Source organism: Myxocyprinus asiaticus, chromosome 31 (genome assembly GCF_019703515.2).
Source record: "Myxocyprinus asiaticus isolate MX2 ecotype Aquarium Trade chromosome 31, UBuf_Myxa_2, whole genome shotgun sequence".
Taxonomy (NCBI): domain Eukaryota; kingdom Metazoa; phylum Chordata; class Actinopteri; order Cypriniformes; family Catostomidae; genus Myxocyprinus; species Myxocyprinus asiaticus.
In genome coordinates this window covers 9638027-9656910 of record NC_059374.1, presented here as the reverse complement: position 1 = coordinate 9656910, position 18884 = coordinate 9638027, and the positions used below count along the sequence as shown (strand labels likewise).

The 18884-nt window shown below is 43.7% G+C and overlaps 1 protein-coding gene across 3 annotated transcripts in view; it reads right to left on the bottom strand.

Moving 5' to 3' along the window:
• The window catches only part of LOC127421987 (mastermind-like protein 2), a 147713-nt gene that overhangs the window by 60596 nt on the left and 68233 nt on the right, over positions 1 to 18884 (bottom strand). Inside the window, exon 1 of one of the 3 annotated variants that reach the window (XM_051665279.1) lies at positions 3600 to 3717. The exons of the other annotated variants lie outside the window; for them this stretch is intronic. The gene's annotated coding sequence lies outside the window, so the exon portion shown is untranslated. Of the gene's footprint in view, positions 1 to 3599; positions 3718 to 18884 lie in introns of those variants that run through there. 3 annotated transcript variants of the gene reach the window in all.

Sequence of the window (18884 nt, the reverse complement as noted above, 5' to 3'; positions counted from 1 at the left end):
CCCCTCATGAACCGAAGAAGCGCCGGGGTGCGCTTCGAGATCACGCGAGGGACAAACTGGATCTGGAGAGAGAGAGCGAGTGATAGGGACGGACCCATCTCTCGCTCCTCAGCCAGATCCATATGCGAGCCCCACGATGGAATGGTGGGTGCTGGCTCTTGGAAGTAAGCGAGACGAGCGCGCAGCGTCTTCACTGTGAACAGCTCACAATGCTCACACTCGCCTCGCTCCAATGCAAGAGCAGCGTGCTCTTCCCCCAATCAAACAAAACAAAACTGGTGTGTGTCCGATTCAGCCATAGGACGTAAGCATGGAAACACACACCGTTTGCTTTGTTGATCGCTCATTTTTTCTTTCTTTTGTCTTTTCCACACATGAATAACAGAGAAAGAGAACGTTTTCTGCACATTGCCTGACAAATCTAACTCCTATCAGAAGAAAAATAGAGAGCTGAGAAGCACAAACACATCACAGAGTGGTCTGAAGACAAAAGACCTGACGATGCTCCTGTGGCACATCTATTTATAGCCCCTGGTACTGGCGCATTCTGATGATGTCACCAACAGAGGCTATAAAGGTTCCAGTCAATTTCATTGACGTGTTGCACACATATTCACAGCTGGTCACTTCAAAAGACGTTCCCATAAGCGCTGAATCAAGTGTAGCAATAAGTGTAGCTTTTGACAGGGAACAGAGGTAGTATGTACAGTATGCTGTTTGAGTTTCCATGGTGCAACAGTGGAAATTACTCAGCTCACTGTTCTTGCCATAATTTTATGGCACTAACAAGATTATCTTGAACCAAACGTGGAAACCAAACTTATCTTCCAAGCTATGCTAAAATATCATCAATCATTACCATCCTACAGCACATGTATTCCATATTAGAAAAATCCCAAATAAGATTGCCAAATTAAAAATGACCCAAAATGATTATTCACTAAACATTTACTCACACTTATGCCATCTCAAACTTGTATGACTTTCTTTCTTCTGCGGAACACAAATAGAGATATTTTCATAGATCTATGTCTGTATATCCAAACAATGCCTTTGAGCTTGAAAGTGTTGGACTCCATTGACTTGTATTGTATAGGTATAGACACATCATGCATCTATGAAAATATCTTGTGTTCCACAGAAGAAAGTCATACGAGTTTGAGACGGCATAAGGGTGAGTAAATGATGAGAGAATTTTCATTTTTTGGTGAAATATTCCTTAAATATCTCAATTGTTTCTCCTGGACAGCAATCAGATTATATAGAATTCATATAGAAACTTTTTTGTTCTTAATCTTCCCAGCATCCCAGCTGCTGTAAAGACTACACTATCAGTTTGCTAGATGTATTACTTGCTTGTTGTGTCAAACAGACTGTCTGAAACAAGCTTGTTTACTCTTGATCTAATGTATTATTGACAACTGCTTAAATTGCGTGAAAGTGTCAGCTAAGCAACTGCCGAACAGTAATCCAATACAAAAGTAATTCAATACAAAAAGTAATCAAATTACTTCAAATACAATTACTTCTCTAAAAATTGTAATCGGATTACTTCAAGGATTACTTAATTGAAAAGAACATTTCACATTACCTCTTGCTTCAATTTTAAGTTACTTTCTAAAACACTTTTTTTACAGAAGAGTTTTTGTTTTTCCACTCAAATTTAAAATAATGTCTATTTCCTCTGTCCATATTCACACGCTGTCACACCTTCAGCTGTCACAGAAACACAAACAGACATACATATGAACATAATTCATATTTTGAATGTATTACACATAATATTATCATTTTAGACATTTGTGTAACCCAAGCAGTGTACTTAAAATTTACTTTTTTGACAGTCAGTAAATGTAATCTGATTACAAGAATTTAAAATGTAATGTATAACACTACTTTTTGACTAAAATGTATTAAATAACAGTAACTAATTACTTTGTAATCAGATTACACCGGACTCTGTAAACAATGCCATGTCTGCACTTGGTAGAAATATACTGTACGTGCGCATACTAAATAAGAGAGATTCCTTCTGCGGCACACGAAAAGAGCAAAGCCCTCCCTCCCTCTCCCTCTCTCAGAGATTGAGGCAGTTCCCTGTAGAGAAAAAGGAGGGAAAGAATAGAAAGAAGTATAGCACAGAAAGCAGCATATGAGAAAGGGAAAGGAGGAGAGAGGAGAAACATGCAGCACCATCATGGAAGCCCAGAGGGAAAACAGGAGCGCAAGAGAGAGGGAGAGAGATGATCATAGCACCTCTTTAAAGAAGCCAAGCATTCATTATGTTTACTGTGGGGCGTGTATTATTAACCAGTAACTCACAGCATCTCATTTCCCTGTCCGTCGAGGACTGTGAATCACAAAACAAAGAGGCCCTCTTCACAAAACCCTCTGCGGCAAGGGCCCTGAGATTCAGAGCTTAGCTAACCACATTTACACACTGACAGAGCAATATGTGTCCTCACCATTTCTCTTGTTCTGCAGTGGACCAGACGTTTGCTGAGAGCAGGGATATTTTTACGTAATGATTCTAGGAAAGGTTCATTGTTTTTGCTTTGGTTTTTTTGTTTTGGTTTTTTTCTTAAAGGAACATTATAGGTTCAATAAAAGTTAAGCTCAATCAACAGCATTTGTGGCAAAATGTTGATTACCACAAAAATAAATTTTGACTTACCCTCTGAAAATTAGCACATACAATGGAAGTGAATGAGGCCAGTCCATAAACATTAAACTACAAACTGTTTCAAAAGTATAGCCACAAGACGTGAACATTATAAGTGTTAACATGATTTTAGTGTCATAAAATCTCTTACAGAACTTATCTGCGTAAAGTTATATCCAATACTGGGATTGCAGTGTTTCATTGTCACAACAACAAAGTTGTAATATGAGATATAACTTTACACAGATAAGGTTAGTAAGTGATTTTATCACACTACAATCATATTAACATGTATAACATTCTCACCTTGTTGTTTTACTTTTAAAAACAGAGTGTATGTAAGTGGACTGTCCCCATTCACTTTTATTGTAAGTGCCTTGCTGTAACTGTAACTGTGATTTTTATTTTTATTTTTTAAATGGAGGGACGAGTAGAAACTTTTTTTCATGGTAATCAGCATTATGCCACAAATACTGTTAATTGAGCTTAATTTGTCTAAACATGGAATATTCCTTTAAATGTTTAGTTTTTGAGATTATTTTCTATTGGTATAACAGATATTTAATCCCCAAGTACTAGTAGAGTTTTTGTCCTTAATAGACATGACAATAAAAAAGTTTTTTTTTTTTTTTTGGTCACTTGGTTTCTATTTTCTATTTATTCTATTTTTGCAGCATTGCTTTGGGTAGCTTCACCCACAGTTAAATATCATTGGGCCAAAATCCTGTATCCATATACGTAGCTGTATATTAAATATATAAAACTTTCAGTAAGGACAGAAAAATTTAAGTTCTTCTTTATTATAAATTCTCCTCCCTGCCCATTTGGTGTCGATATGCATGAAGAATGCAAATCGCCAAAAACAAAAGAAGAAGAATGTGAAAGTGATACTGGAGATTGATAGTAAAAAGGACTTAAATATTGATCAGTTTCTCACCCACACTTATCATATCGCTTCTGAAGATATCAAGTTAACCACTGGAGTGGATTATTTTATGATGCCTTTATGTGATTTTGGACCTTCAAAGTTTTGATACCCATTCACTTGCATTGTATGGACCAACAGAGCTGAGAAATTATTCTTTTGTGTTGAGCAGTAGAAAGAAAGACATACACATCTGGGATGGCATGAGGGTGAGTAAATGATGAAAGAATTTTCATTTTTGGGTGAACTATTCCTTTAATGTTGGAAACTTATTGGGTTTTAAAGTTTTCATGTGGATTGTTTGTGCTGTTTTGTGATTGCCAAAATGCTTTTAAACTCTTTAAAATGTCAAGCCACTGATCACATGGCTTTTGGTCCTTCATGTAAACCTTGTTCCCAAAGGAGGCCAATTATTTTGTCATAAGTAATGGAATCACTTACTGTTTGTTTAAGCTGTCTACAAATTTCCTCATCAACTCAAATGAAGCGAAGCGCTTTAGTTTTACTATCTGTCCAATTTGACGCTATTTATTTGACTCCCGATTCCAGAGTCACAGGCTTTTAACAGTGCGGAGTAAGGACTTTCATCTTCGTCAGAACTTTGTGAATGGCCCAGAGCGGACTTCTTACATCAATGCGTCCTGGTCTTGTAAATGCTCAAAACGTTAATATTATGACTTGTTCACACGTACTGAAGCATAAAAACAGAATTTTTCTGGTAGTGTTACAACTTCCCATCCTGGGAAATTGCCAGAGCTGATTTACCTATCGAAAAAACTTTTCAATAAATAGCAAATAGATTGTAATTTATTTCACATCTCAGGAAAAACGTGATATGCTACTTGCTGTTGCTATGCGGTTGCACTAACATTGACCACATTTACATGCACTTAAGAAAACGGTTTATTCCAGGGTTTTTGCAGAAAGCAGCATTCAGAAACATCATGTAAATGAGAATGCCGTTTTCCTTATGCCGTTTAAGGGATTAAGAGAAAGCGTTTTAACACACCCAGGTTTCTCCTGGAGAATGCGGTTTGCATGGCCATTTAAATGCTTAAGTGGTGTTCTTACAGGTTTTTAAGAGTGTGCATATGCGTGGAACAGACCGGCTACCTAACGCCACAGGATGGAGCATACATCTTATCAACAAGTAAACACAGCAGAAAGAATTCAAATCATCTGGGAGTACAGTGGGAAAAGAGAAAAGCACATATACTATAAAATATACCCATTTATACACACCAATTTCAAATCTCGACTACTGTCCCTCACGTCTGTGCATATGCGCTCCTACATTGGGGGAATCCTGGAGTTTCACATAAGAGGGAAATTCCGCTGCAGGTCATGATGGAAAGTAAAGGAAACAAACACAGCAACAACTCTAGAAATAAATAAATATTACCTGGAAATAAATCGAAGCAACAGATATAGCAAAAATAGTGAAATCTTACTCGGAACCCATGTTTGTTATTTACACAAGTGTCATAGGAAAATTACATTGCTGTGGAGAAAGCTGCTTAAGCCACATGTATACAGAATTAAAGAGAAAGCAGCAAACACTGTGAATGTAAATGGCAATGCCACTTTCCTGCCTTAAGAAGCTTCCTTGCAATAAACAGCTTTCTGGTGTCATGTACACAAGCTCACTGAGAACACAAACATATCAAAGCTAAAGCTAGAGTCACGGACAACCGCCACAAAAGTTTGTGTGAGTTCATCAGGCAGTGATTTAAGCTAAATCTGTAACAACAGTCCTACCTTGAGTGAAATTACTTGCATTGAAAAGTGGGCCTGAGAAAAAACAAAGTGAACAGGGCTCCAGACTAACATTTGAGAGTGGTGGAACCAGTGCCACCAAGTTCTACAGTTGGTGGCACCAGCACCTCATTTGGTAGCACCGGTGGGGTGTGGGGGTCTGATAACTAATAATAAAAGTGATATTATTGTTATATTACAAAAATAAGTCAATTAACAATAATATTGAATATTTTGCCCTGCTGAAAGGCTAATTCGACAGTAAGGCATTGATTTTGAGTTGGAATTCAGATATAAATTTACTGGTATTAACAACAAGAATGTTATCTATAACATCAATAAAAAGTAAAACGTTTACACCTAATTTACTGTATGTAGGGCTAAATTATTCTGGTTTTTGTTGATTCTTAGAAATTTGAAGGCAAATAAAACCAATTATATTTTTCTACAATCATAGAGCATTTCTACACAGAAGGAAAGCTAACTTTGTACATAATTCACAAAGGTCCAGGCTTTAAAGCCCTTGATTGTATTTTGCATTTGCCCTTATGAAAATGTACCATAGTTTATTTATATATATATATATATATATATATATATATATATATATATATATATATATATATATATAGTTTTAACATTGGTTAACAATACAATGGTAACCTCAGGTAAAACAAAGCATATCTTCAATACCATGGTTAGATGTAACATGTTCCCTGTCTGTCACTCACTCAACGTTGTGTCAATGTAGTGATACTAGGGGTTCGATCTTGAGAGCGATTAATGATTCCTCACCCCCTAATGTAGCCCATTATAAATGATAATATTTATTATTAATCTATTTCTGTCTAAAATACTAGCTAATACAATTAGTGTTACAACAGTAAATATATGGTAATTCTCTAAGGGCGCTGATGTGTGAAAAGTCATGTTTATATCTGTGTTCCTGTTCACCTTGTCAGCTACTGTTTTAAATGTCAGGCCATTTAATGTGGTTTTAAACTACTTTACTCACCAAGGGTTTTCATAGAGGTTTGCGCCTAAGAATTCTGTGGTGAATTCAAAAGTTTTCCACTACTCGCTCCGAGCGTCACTGGTTCTTGCAGGCAGTGCTGTAATGATTAGTGGTCTGCATCGAGAGCTTGAAACGGTTCAGCGAGTAAACGCAACTTTTCCGCGCTCGCGCTGTGCATCTCTCTGGTTCTTGCAGCGCTGTAATTATTTACGCTCCGCGAAAGAACGCACCTGTTCTGTGATCGCGCTGCTCTGTCCATTGAGCCGTGCCGATAATTGGTCCAGGTAGCGGATAGCGCTGTTTCATTCCGCAATTGATGCGTTTGCCATTTGATATTGCTTAATAGGAAACGGCAGCACATAAATAGGAAAGAGGGATTGTTGGCCATTGTTTTGTGACCAACAAAACTTGGTCACACAGGTGGGGAAAACGGTCACAAAATGCGACCATTTAGTCACAGTCTGGAGCCCTGGTAAAGTATTTTTGAAAACACAATACGTTTTAAAGCTAGATATTGAGGATTCCAGGTATGGTGTGTCCGCAAATGTTTGCCTCACTTTTTTTTCTTCTTCTCTTGATAAGATACATTTCTGAAGAATGTCCTTAATTTTTAAAAGTAAAAGATTCGATAGAACATTTATAAACACTAAAACTATGAAAAGCAAGCAGATACAGCCATAGATAGGTCAGGGTAAGTGTAGCTTTTAAATTCCACTTGACAAAAACCATCCATATCAAAGCTTGTTGAGAAAGCTGTTGAAAGGCAGGAGGACATAAATCAAGGGTTACCTCAGGTGTTCTCTGAGAGTCACCAAGACGAGGACACATGTCAAGACCCCACAGCAAGGCAATGTCACGTCACCAGCCTCCCCAAAACACAATCACACTAGTCACAAAGGAGTCCATCAGCCTCAGCATGACAGGACGTCACTTTCAATGACCATATCTGAACTGCTTTTTTTAAAGCATGCCCCGGATATGACAATGTTGTCAACCTCAATCTTCACGTCACCTTCAACTCTAAGGACAGTCAATGAAAAATCCCCCCAGCAGACTGAACCACACAACAAAGCACCAGGTCGCCACTGTTACTTATGCTCAAAACAACAATCACTTGAGCCTTTCTGCTCAGAAATAAATGGAATACCAGAGTAATTTTATAGACATTTTTACAATATGTAAGTAAACATACTATATCAATGTATAAGCAGCATCTAAAATGCAAAGCCTTTTAGATATGTACAACTTAAAAGATATTTAGGGTGTGTTCCATACAGAAGTGATCATCCCTACAAAGACTTTACCATACACTGTGAGGGCTTTGGAGTGCTGAAAATAGTGGGGCTTAAAAATAACGGTCATTTGGAACTTTTAAAGTCATTTTTATTAGAAATTATTTTTGGAATAAGCTTACAGCATGGCAATAATGATTGTTCTCCCTTCGAAGTGCCGTCCAAAAGCATCATTTAGGCTGTTTGAAACACAGGGTTAGAGACATCAGTTTCAAACCACTGTCCCCAGTGGGCCAGTGGCCGAAACTGAAGTGTTGTTGAACATAAGGGCACATGTGTTTCAGGTTCTGGGTGAAATGTCCACAAAGTGGGGTTAAAAGCGAGTTTGAATAATTTAATAATTTGAAAAGGAATGCATATTGTATTAACTCTACAGCCTAACCAAAACCCTAAACCTAAACATCAGTGGAGTAAAATTTTTATTTCAGAGTAAAAATGCATCCTCCACATCTGTGCTCGCCATTGTTTTTGTGAACGTGATTACTTCCCTGGTTTCCATGGGTGCAAAACCCATGTCTCAGAGGCTGCTTATGCAACATGCTATCAGTAGAACCACAGCAAAAAGTGAACACATTTGAATTGATGCAAAAATGTCTGATGGGGATGGCGCTGGTCAGTAAATTCGGTAGAATGGGTCGATTTCAGGGTAAATGAACATTTGGAAGCAACATGTTGATTTCCTGTGTCATTATGTTGGAATGCAACCACAAAATACTTAAAAATACTGGCATATAAACACTCCAGCTGTGACATTGAGGCTCATTATAGAATATTAGCAGTATCTTAGTTAAGTTGCTTGGTCTAGGAGCAGACTCATCTCACAGTGAATTCAAAAACAGTATGTTGACTTTTCTCGAGCTAATTTCAATTTGTGCTTACAGAAATTTTAAGCACTGCCCCCAGTGGCCAAAACGAGAAGTGTTTTGGAAAGTAAGGACACATGAGCTCCAGTTTCTGAGTGAATTGCCCACAAAGGTGTGCCAAAAGCAAGTTGTAAAGCGAGTTGTTTTTAGCTGTAAATGATGTAATACAGTGAAGAGGACTGCATATTTTGTTAACTCTACCCCCAAATCCCAACCCTAAACCTAATTGTTAGTGGAGTAAAAACATAATCTTAGAGGAAAATGGAACTTCCGAATCGCACTAGTCACTGATTATGCGAATGCAATTACTTCCTGGTTTCAAAGTGGGACGAGAACCCAGGTCTCCCATGTTGCTGATGTAATGCGAGTCTGGAACTCAGCATAATGGCACCAATGTCAGGGTACTATAGCATTCAGAAGCAACATGCTAGCTTCTTGTGTGATCATAAGGTAAGTAATAAGCAATAAACGCTTGAGTTTCCTAATAGAAATTTGCATCCTGAAAAATAAATGATATATAGACAATGTACTGGTCCATTGGCTTGAAAATTCTGCCAAGGCAGGTGGGGGGTTGGTATATGTTGGTTGACTGAGCTGTACTGAACAATACCTCAATGGTTTCTCCTTTACAATGGCTGCTATGAAAGAGTAGTGTTCTCCAGGTTCAGTGCGTGTGCTGCCTGGGTGTTTAATTTCATTGTTTCCATCACACACAACATCCACCATTTTCTCAGACCAAACCTGGCCCTTGTCTCACTCTCTTTCGCTCTGCCCTGCTTCTGTTAAAGGAATAGTTAATTTACATTTATGCATTTGGCAGACGTTTTATCCAAAATGACTTACAGTGCCCTTATTACAAGGACAATCCCCCTGGAGCAACCCAGAGTTAAGTGCCTTGCTCAAGGACACAGTGGTGGTGGCTGTGGGAATTGAACCAACAACCTTTTGCTAACCAGTTCAGTGCTTTAGTCCACAACTTTCTTTTGTTGTCCATACAACTTGTGCACTATATTTAGAGACTTCTAAAGTCATATGATAGATTTGAATGAGGAACAGACAAAAATTGAAATCAATATTCACTGAAAATATTGGCATCTGCGAAAGCTTTCCTTGGCAATTTCATAAAAGTTTATTTGAGAAAAAGGTGAAGTTCAATTTGTGAACGAATAGTTAGACAATTAATTGGTTGATCCATTTCACAAAACCAGTCTAAATGATTTGTTTACAAATCAGACTGATTCTGTTATAATTCAATGATTCGGTTGCAGTGGTTAACAGCTTACTGTTGGTGATATTTAGTGAATAATGACATGAATTGCTTGGAATGGCTTGGACGTGGAATTCAGCAAATTCAGACCAATTTGTGAATCACTTTGATGAATCATTAAAAAGATCTGACTTGAAATCAAATCATCACTATGGCTTGCAAGCAAGTTTTACTCTAAAAAAGAGCAAAATCTGTCCTCCTTTGAAATACTGAATGTATATTCACTATAGAAATGTCCATGACTTTTAAGATTTTACTCATTTCTGTGACTTTTTCAGGCCTGGAAAACTATTTAAAAATTCCCTGATATTTTCCATGACCGTGGGAACCCTGATGGAAAAGAGTGACCCAGGATATTCTTTTTTTTTTCTCCCCATTTTCTCCCCAATTTGGAATGCTCAATTCCCAATGCACACTAAGTCCTTGTGGTGGTGTAATGACTCACCTCAATCCTGGTGGCGGAGGATGAATCTCAGTTGTGTTACCACAGAGACATAGCACGTGTGGAGGCTTCACGCCATCCACCACGGCATCCACGCACAACTCACCACGCGCCCCACCGAGAGCGAACCACAATATAGCGACCACGAGCAGGTTACCCCAGGTGACTCTACCCTCCCTAGCAACTGGGCCAATCTGGTTGCTTAGGAGACCTGGCTGGAGTCACTCAGCACACCATGGGGTTCGAACTCGCGAACTCCAGTGGTGGTAGTCAGGACCGAGGATATTCTTAAAAATTTTTTTTTTTATTATCCATAGAATAAGGAAAGCCATACAGGTTTGGAACAACATGAGGTTAAGTAAATGATAACAGAATTTTCAATTTTGAGTGAACTGTCCCTTCAAAGAACAGGATTAGGAAAGAAAGAGTGAGTAAAAGACCTCCCACTAAAGCTGTGAGCTCCTCTCCACTGATGCTCTTGAAGCAATCTGTCAGGCAGACTCAAGCTCCCTTTCCTAAAAAGGTTTAATTTAGTTTAATTTAGCAGCTCCGACACAGACACTCATTTGCCTGAATGCACCTCAGCAGGCCTGAAATCAGAGCTTAATCTCTTCAACAGTCTCTATTCTTCTCATTAACCAATGCAGAGATGGTTCTGACAAATGTGTGAAAACTACATCAAATGTGGGCCTACCTATTATGGAGTGTGATTAAAATACTGCTGTGCATTTAGTCATGAGGTATGTGTGCATACTAAGGTAGATTTTAACATTTCTGGAAGAAACTGTAAGTGGTGCTTTTCCATGAAATCTTGCCGTCACAATGCTAGGGTGTTGTGTTTGTTTGCCAGGGCGTTGCTATGTGGTTGCTGAGCTGTTCTGGGTGGTTTTTAATGCATTGCTTTTGGGCTTCTAGCATGTTTTGGGTGGTTTCGAAGTGGTTGCTTATTAGACCAAGTCAAAAGAGGTGTCTTTGAGGCCAGCAGGGGATGTAATACTGTAAAAAGGCACCGTCCTTTGGATGAGAGGTTAAACCGAGGTTCTGACTCTCTGTGGTCATTAAAAATCCTAGGGCATTTCTCATAAAGAGCAGGAGTGTAACCCTGGCAAAATTCCCCTATTGGCGCTAATCATGGCCTCTCATGATTCCCAACCGTTAATTGGCTTTTCACTTAACTCTCTCCGCACCAGTGATCCTGTAGCTGGTGTGTGGTGAGCATACTGGCGCTTTATGGCTGCCGTCACGTAATCCAGGTGGATGCTGCACACTGCTGGTGGTTAAGAAGAGTCCCCTGTTCTCTATGTAAAGTGCTTTGAGTGTAGTGTCAGAAACTGTACACTGTAAGTGTAAAATTAATTAATAAAATTCACCCGCAAGGCTCTATGATATTCTGATTAGTGGTCACCCAATATGGGTTCCCTCTCTGTCACTCACTCGACGTTGTGTTGATGTAGTGACACTAGGGGTCACTCTTGGGAGCCCCAAACACCTCTGATCTTTGTGAAAAGGCCAATGGGAATTGGCGAGTGGAATTTGCATGCCACTCCCCCGGACATATGGGTATAAAAGGAGCTGGCTCGCAACCACTCTTTCAGCGAGCTGAATTCCTCCGTCGATCCATTCACCTCTACAAAAGCTGTTGGATTTACAGAGCATTACAGCGGCTTCTCCCCCTCTTGCACCAGTGGAGTGCAGACGCTTCAGCAGACAAAAAGAGTATATTCTTCCTCCAAAAGAGTATATTTCCCTTCTAAAAGAGTGCCACTCACAGAGAGCGTCTTTTTAAAGGTGCCTTTCCGTTTGTGTATAATTCCTGGTTGTAGTCGTTACCTCTCCATTTCCAACGGCCATGATCGCTGTCTTACATGCTTGGGTGCTGCCCACGCGGAAACAGCATTCGTGGACGGGTCATGTCCTCACTGCGAGAACATGACCATGGCAACGTTGCGGTTGCTCATTCTGGGGTCGCAAAGAGGATGAGCCCGGACCGGACCCGGTCTCTCAGCTCCTCTGCTCTCACTACCCTCGATAGTGGGGCTGCCAGGGGGTACTCTGCGATTCCCCAGGTGGATAAGGTGGTTGCGATGCACCTGTGCCCGCAGAATGCCGCCACCTGGTGGAACCGCCTGAGACTCCCGTCCAGCGCCTGTAGGTTGCCACTGGACAGGCAGCCTCCGCCCTGCACACCATGGCTCTCCTGCAAGTGCTCCAAGCCAAGGGTAGTTCTGACCCGGGATCGATACAGGAGCTGCGCTCGGCAACTGATCTCGCTCTCTGGGAGACGAAGGTCATGGCGCGGACTCTCGGGCAGGCGATGTCCACCCTCGTGGTCCAGAAATGCCACCTTTGGCTCAACCTGGCCGAGATGAGGGAGGCTGACAAGGCACGGTTCCTTGACGCCCCCATCTCCCAGGTTGGCCTAGTCGGCGACACCGTCGAGGACTTTGCCCAGCAATTCTCGGCAGTTAAGAAGCAGACGGAGGCTATTCAGCACATCCTGCCCTGGCACGGATCAAGATCCTGTACCCCGTCTGCTCGTTGCCAAGGGAGTCCCCCTGTGGCAACAACACCGGCTCTGCCACAGCCCGCCCCGGCGGCCCGGCCCCAGCATGGAGCCACCCGCAGGAAGCAGATGCCCCATGTCTCACGGCCCGCCGCCAAGAACCCGAGGAAGGCTTCGAGGCACCCCTCAGACGGCGACCCAGAGACGTGGAGACCCGCTGCATTGGAGGTGGTAAACAGACCACTCCATCCCCCAGTGGAGGGCCGGGAGGAGAATCTTTTGTTTCCTTTTCTGCTGATTTTGCCACATGCCCAGAAGACTGCGGTACCCACATTGTCAATAATTGAGCGGTTTCCTCATTCCATGGGTCACACACCCAGTGCTCACGGCTGTCATTATCATGACCGCCGGACACCGCACATTTACGGCAGGCATGATGCCCCGGAAGCAGGCCCCCCGCCCCGGTGTGCCCAGCTGTGGCACGAACACACCCACACCAGAGCGGTTTTGACGGACTATGGGGACGATTTCCCTCCTCCCCCTCCCTGACCGGTCCTATGGTGGGTATCCGGAGCAGGTAAGTGCTTCGCTGTCCCCAGACTCAGCACGGCCATGAGTTCAGGGCTCGAGCCCCCTCAACGTGGCGCCTCAGGCTCCGCCCCACCGCAAGTCCCCACCCACCGGTACATCAGATGCGATTGTCCCCTTGGTCCCCCTCGCCCGGAGTTTGGAGGCATGGCATGCGCTCTCCAACCCGTCGCGATGGCTGACCAGGACCGTCCGACTCGGCTATGCGATTCAGTTCACCAGGCATCCACCCAGGTTCAACGGCATCCCTTTCACCTCAGTGAAGGGCAAGAATGCCGCTGCCCTGCGTGCGGAGATTGCGACCCTTCTGCAGAAGGATCCCTCCAGCCGAGATGAAGAAGGGGTTCTACAGCCCCTACTTCATCGTACCGAAAACGGTGGTTGGTTGCGGCCAATCTTGGACCTGCGAGTACTGAACCGGGCCTTGCACAGACTCCCATTCAAGATGCTGATGCAGAAACGCATTTTATCAAGCATTCGACATCAGGATTGGTTCGCGTACTTCCACGTCTTGGTTTTACCTCGACACATGCCCTTCCTGCGGTTTGCTTTTGAGGGCCGGGTATACCAGAACAAGGTCCTCCCCTTTGGTCTGTCCCTGTCGCCTTGTGTCTTCACGAAAGTCTCAGAGGCATCCCTTGCCCTGCTAAGGGAAGTGGGCATCCGCATCCTCAACTATCTCGATGACTGGCTAATCCTAGCTTACTCTCGGGATTTGTTGTGTGTGCACAGGGACCTGGTGCTCAGGAACCTCAGCCGGCTGGGGCTTCAGGTCAACTGGGAAAAGAGCAAGCTCCCCCTGTTCAAAGCATCTCTTTTCCCGGAGTTAGACAATGATGGTGTGCCTCACGAGCAGCACGCATAGTCGGTGCTGTACTGCCTGAAATTGTTCAGTTGGAGAACGGTGGTCCCACTGAAGCAATTTCAGAGGCTCCTGGGGCATATCGGCGGCAGTCACGCCACTCGGGCTGATGCATTTGAGACCGGTTCTGCACTGGCTTCAGACTCGTGTCCCTAGATGGGCATGGAGCCACGGGGCACATCGTGTGGGGATCACGCCGATCTGTCGCCGCTTGTTCAGCCCTTGGTCAGACCTGGCATTTCTATGGGCAGGGGTTCCCCTAGAGCAGGTCTCCAGGCAAGTCGTCGTCATGACAGATGCCTCCAAGTCAGGCTGGGGCGCCGTGTGCAATGGGCACACAGCTGCTGGCTCCTGAATGGGGCCGCGACTGCATTGGAACATCAACCGCCTCAAGTTGCAGGCAGTGTTGCTCACCCTGCGGAGGCTTCGGCCGTTGATCCAGGGCAAGCACATGTTGGTCCGGATGGACAGCATGGCGAAGGTAGCATACATCAACCGCCAATGCCACTTGCACTCCCGTCGCATGTCGCAACTCGCCTGCCATCTCCTCATCTGGAGTCAGCAGCGACTCAAGTCATTGTAAGCCACTCACATCGTGGACGCGCTGTCACAGCAGGTCATGCTCAGGGGAGAGTGGAGACTCCACCCCCAGTTGGTCTAGCTGATTTGGAGTCGATTTGGTCAAGCACAGGTAGACCTGTTCGCTTCCCGGAAATCCTCCCACTGCCCGCTCTGGTACGGCCTGACATGCTGGCACACAGCTGACCCCGGGGGCTACACAAGTATGCAATCCCCCCAGTGAGCCTACTTGCACAGACCATGTGCAAGGTCAGGGAGGACGAGGAGCAGGTCATCCTAGTTGCACCCTACTGGCCCACCCAGACTTGGTCCTCGGACCTCACACTCCTCGCAACAGCCCCCCCGGCACCATCTGGCACCTGCGACCAGACCTCTGGAACCTCCACGTCTGGCCCTTGGAACAGATGCAGAAGACCTAAGTGGCCTACCACTCGCGGTGGTAGATACGATCACTCAGGCTAGGGCTCCCTCTTCTAGGTGCCTGTATGCCTTGAAGTGGCATCTGTTCGCTAAGTGGTGTTCTTCCCGACGCGAAGACCCCCAGAGATGCACAGTCAGGTCGGTGCTTTCCTTCCTGCAGGAGAGGCTGGAGGGGCGACTGGCCCCCTCCACCTTGAAGGTGTACGTGGCCACTATAGTGGCGCACCATGAAGCAGTTGATGGTAAGTCTCTCGGGAAGCACGACCTGATCATCAGGTTCCTTAGAGGCATGAGAAGGCTGAACCCTCCCAGACCGCACCTCATTCCCTCATGGGATCTCTCCGTGGTCCTACGGGGCCTGTGGGGAGCCCCATTTGAGCCCCTGGAATCAGTTGAACTAAAGGCACTCTCTTTGAAGACTGCCCTCCTGACTGCGCTCATGTCCATCAAGAGGGTAGGGGACCTGCAGGCGTTCTCTGTCAGCGACATGTGCCTGGAGTTCAGTCCAGGATACTCTCATGTGGTCCTAATACCCCAACCGGGCTATGTGCCCAAGGTTCCCACGACCCCGTTTCGGGATCAGGTGGTGAACCTGCAAGCGCTGCCCCAGGAGGAGGCAGACCCAGCCTTGTCATTGCTGTGTCCAGTGCGCGCTTCGTGAATCTATTTGGACCGCACAAAGCACTTTAGACGCTCTGAACAGCTCTTTGTCTGCTTTGGAGGACAGCGGAAAGGGAGTGCTGTCTCCAAACAGAGGATCGCCCACTGGGTCATTGACACCATCGCCTTGGCATATCACGGCCAGGACATGCTGCCCCCCTTGGGGCTACGAGCACACTCTACCAAGAGTGTGGCGGCCTCCTGGGCCCTGTCCAATGGCACCTCTTTAGCAGACATCTGCAGAGCAGCGGGCTGGGCAACACCCAATACCTTTGTGAGGTTCTACAGTCTCTGGGTTAAGCCAGTTTCGTCCCGTGTATTGTCAGGTATGAACAGGTAAATGTACAGGACAACTGGCTGGGTGTACCGCTTGCACATAGTGCCTTCCCCCTCCTGGAGGGGGAGATGTGCGCTTTTACCCCCCAGCCTTGTTCACAAAGACGTGGACCCTGGATGTCCTTCCTCCTTAGCCCTGTGGCAGGCGAGTTGGCGGAGAAACTCGATGCCAGCCCAGCACGTCTGCTAATAGGCCCTGTGCTGGGGTAGGTGCTCCACATGCGCCGGTTGCCTGTATGTAACCCCATGTGATGTATCTTCCGCAAGACAGTTTCCCCATTGGTAAACCCGCGTCTTCCTTGAGCAGAGTTCCCTCTGCCACCGGTCGCCATGTTGTAGAGCTCCTCCCTCTGTGTAGGACCTACCACGGGGACTTCTCCACGTGCGACACTGCCGACAAGCTTGGTAAGACCATGTGATGTATTTCCACACAATTACCTCCCCTTCGGGTAGGGTGTGGTCTCCGTGGTGTCTTCCCCTTTGGAAGGGACACCTCTCCGACACGGACACTTAATGGCCCCCGGCTGAACAAGATTTCCATTCTTTTTTGGGGAGGAAAAAAAGAGAAGAGGCCACGGCTGGGGCAGCCTGTCCCCATTCTTGTGCAGTCGACTTGTCCCTGAGGTGCAGGGGACCGTACGACACTCATAGGAGCGTTGGGGGAGGTTACTTGACGGCCAGGTGCGCTGGCTACGAGGCACACAATGGCCTGCCCGTCTTGCACCACCAGACCATTTAACACAGTTCAGCTAGTTGTGGCGTTTCGTATAGGGACCCATAGTGTCACTATATTGACACAACTTCGAGTGAGTGACAGATAGGGAATGTCTTGTTTACTGTCATAACCTCCGTTCCCTGATGGAGGGAATGAGACATTGTGTCCCTCTTGCCACAGTGCTGTACTACCTGCTGAAATGTCCAGGACCCTGTCTCGGCTCCTCAGCACAAAACCTGAATGAGTGGTTGCGAGCCAGCTCCTTTTATACCCGTATGTCCAGGGGAGTGGCATGCAAATTCCACTTGCCAATTCCCATTGGCCTTTTCTCAAAGATCAGAGGTGTTTGGGGCTCCCAAGAGTGACCCCTAGTGTCACTACATCGACACAACATCTCGTACCCTCCATCAGGGAACGGAGGTTACAAAAGTAACCAAGACCTTTTTTAATGACTTATGCCAATACCAATTTCTAGAGGATATAATTATGGAGGCCCAGGGGTGCACAACAAAATAAAATTAGCAAGCAAACAAAAGTTGACAACACGAATGTTGTGTTGTGGCTTATAATGTAGAAATAAGCCATAACAAAACTAAATTAAACCACAACACAATGAAATTAACAGAAAATAAAAACAAAATAGAAAATTCATTTTAAGTCATGTGTCAGTCCTGGTTTAATGCAGGCAGGTCATGAGGCTGTTTATACTATTGCAAGTCACTCTCAAGAGAAGTTACCCGGTCACCGCGTAATGGGTTTCCATTGTGATTTCAGCATTTAAGCAAGATTTTTATAAATATTTCTTTTCTGATTATTTAGTTGTGTTGTGGCTTTTCTGATGAGTTTTTGTTTTTTTAAGCTTTATTTATTTATTTATTTGTATTTTATTTATTTTTTTAGCTTTTTTTAGCTTTGCTTTGGTAATTTTGTTGTGTTGTACACCCCTGGGCCATTGTACTGTTTATAATGCAGATATTAATTATATTAAATGATACATTCAGAAATTAGCTGAAATCAAATTAGCACTTATTTTGCACATCTGCTAAAAATTCACTTAAAAATATTGAAAACAAAAAATGTGCATTATTTATCAATGCAGCTTTCGGTAGGTTTAAGAACAGACAAAAGGGGGAAACCACTACTTCTGTTAATTGTCACATCAGGTATGGTTATTGTCTGATGCGATAATATAAAAATGGCCAAATATTAGCAAATGAATCCAGCCTCATGAAAATGACATGACTGTGGCAACATGTTGTCAAAATGAAATAATGTGGTTCATTAAATGTATTGCAGCAATTCCGAGGTGAAATGTCCACTAAGTGGCGTTAAAGGCAAGTTAAATGTTCTCCCAAACAGATGAGGTTTTTAAGGTTAATGCTCTATCGAGTTTCTAATCAAGAAAACCTAACTTCCTTCCCTGAGCCTTAAACCTAACTGATAGTGTCACAAAAGGGAATGTGAGATGAAACACGTTGACTCGCGTGCTTTTCTAGGCTTGTACCTCCATTCTTTGCCTTGCAGCTCTTATCAGTTTAGCTACCACACAACTTCAGTTTGTAAATGTAGTTGGCTATATAATGCAAACATTAAAATGTATTGTTTTACAAGTCATTTGCTATAGTAAAAGTGTTTTGATGTTATAAAATAGCATTTTGTGAGGAACAGGGCAAAAAGTAAGTGTTTATGAACTTATAATCTGCCGTTTCACTTGTGATTTGTTGAGAAGGGCATAAACTGCCACAATACGTACAACGAGTCACTTAAAACAAATTTTGCAAAAATGTAGGTATTAATGTGATTCTATCAGAGCAGGTTGGATTAATCGGCCTGACTAATTTTACAGTTACAGTACACGCCCAAGTTTAATACTTAGGGTTAGTAAAAAAAAAGAAAAAAAGAATGAGCAATAGTAATAGTGATGCTTGCTTTAGCTAACACCACTAATAAGTGAGACAGAGAAGCAGATCAGATTTTGCTAGATGAGAGTGGGGGTGGGG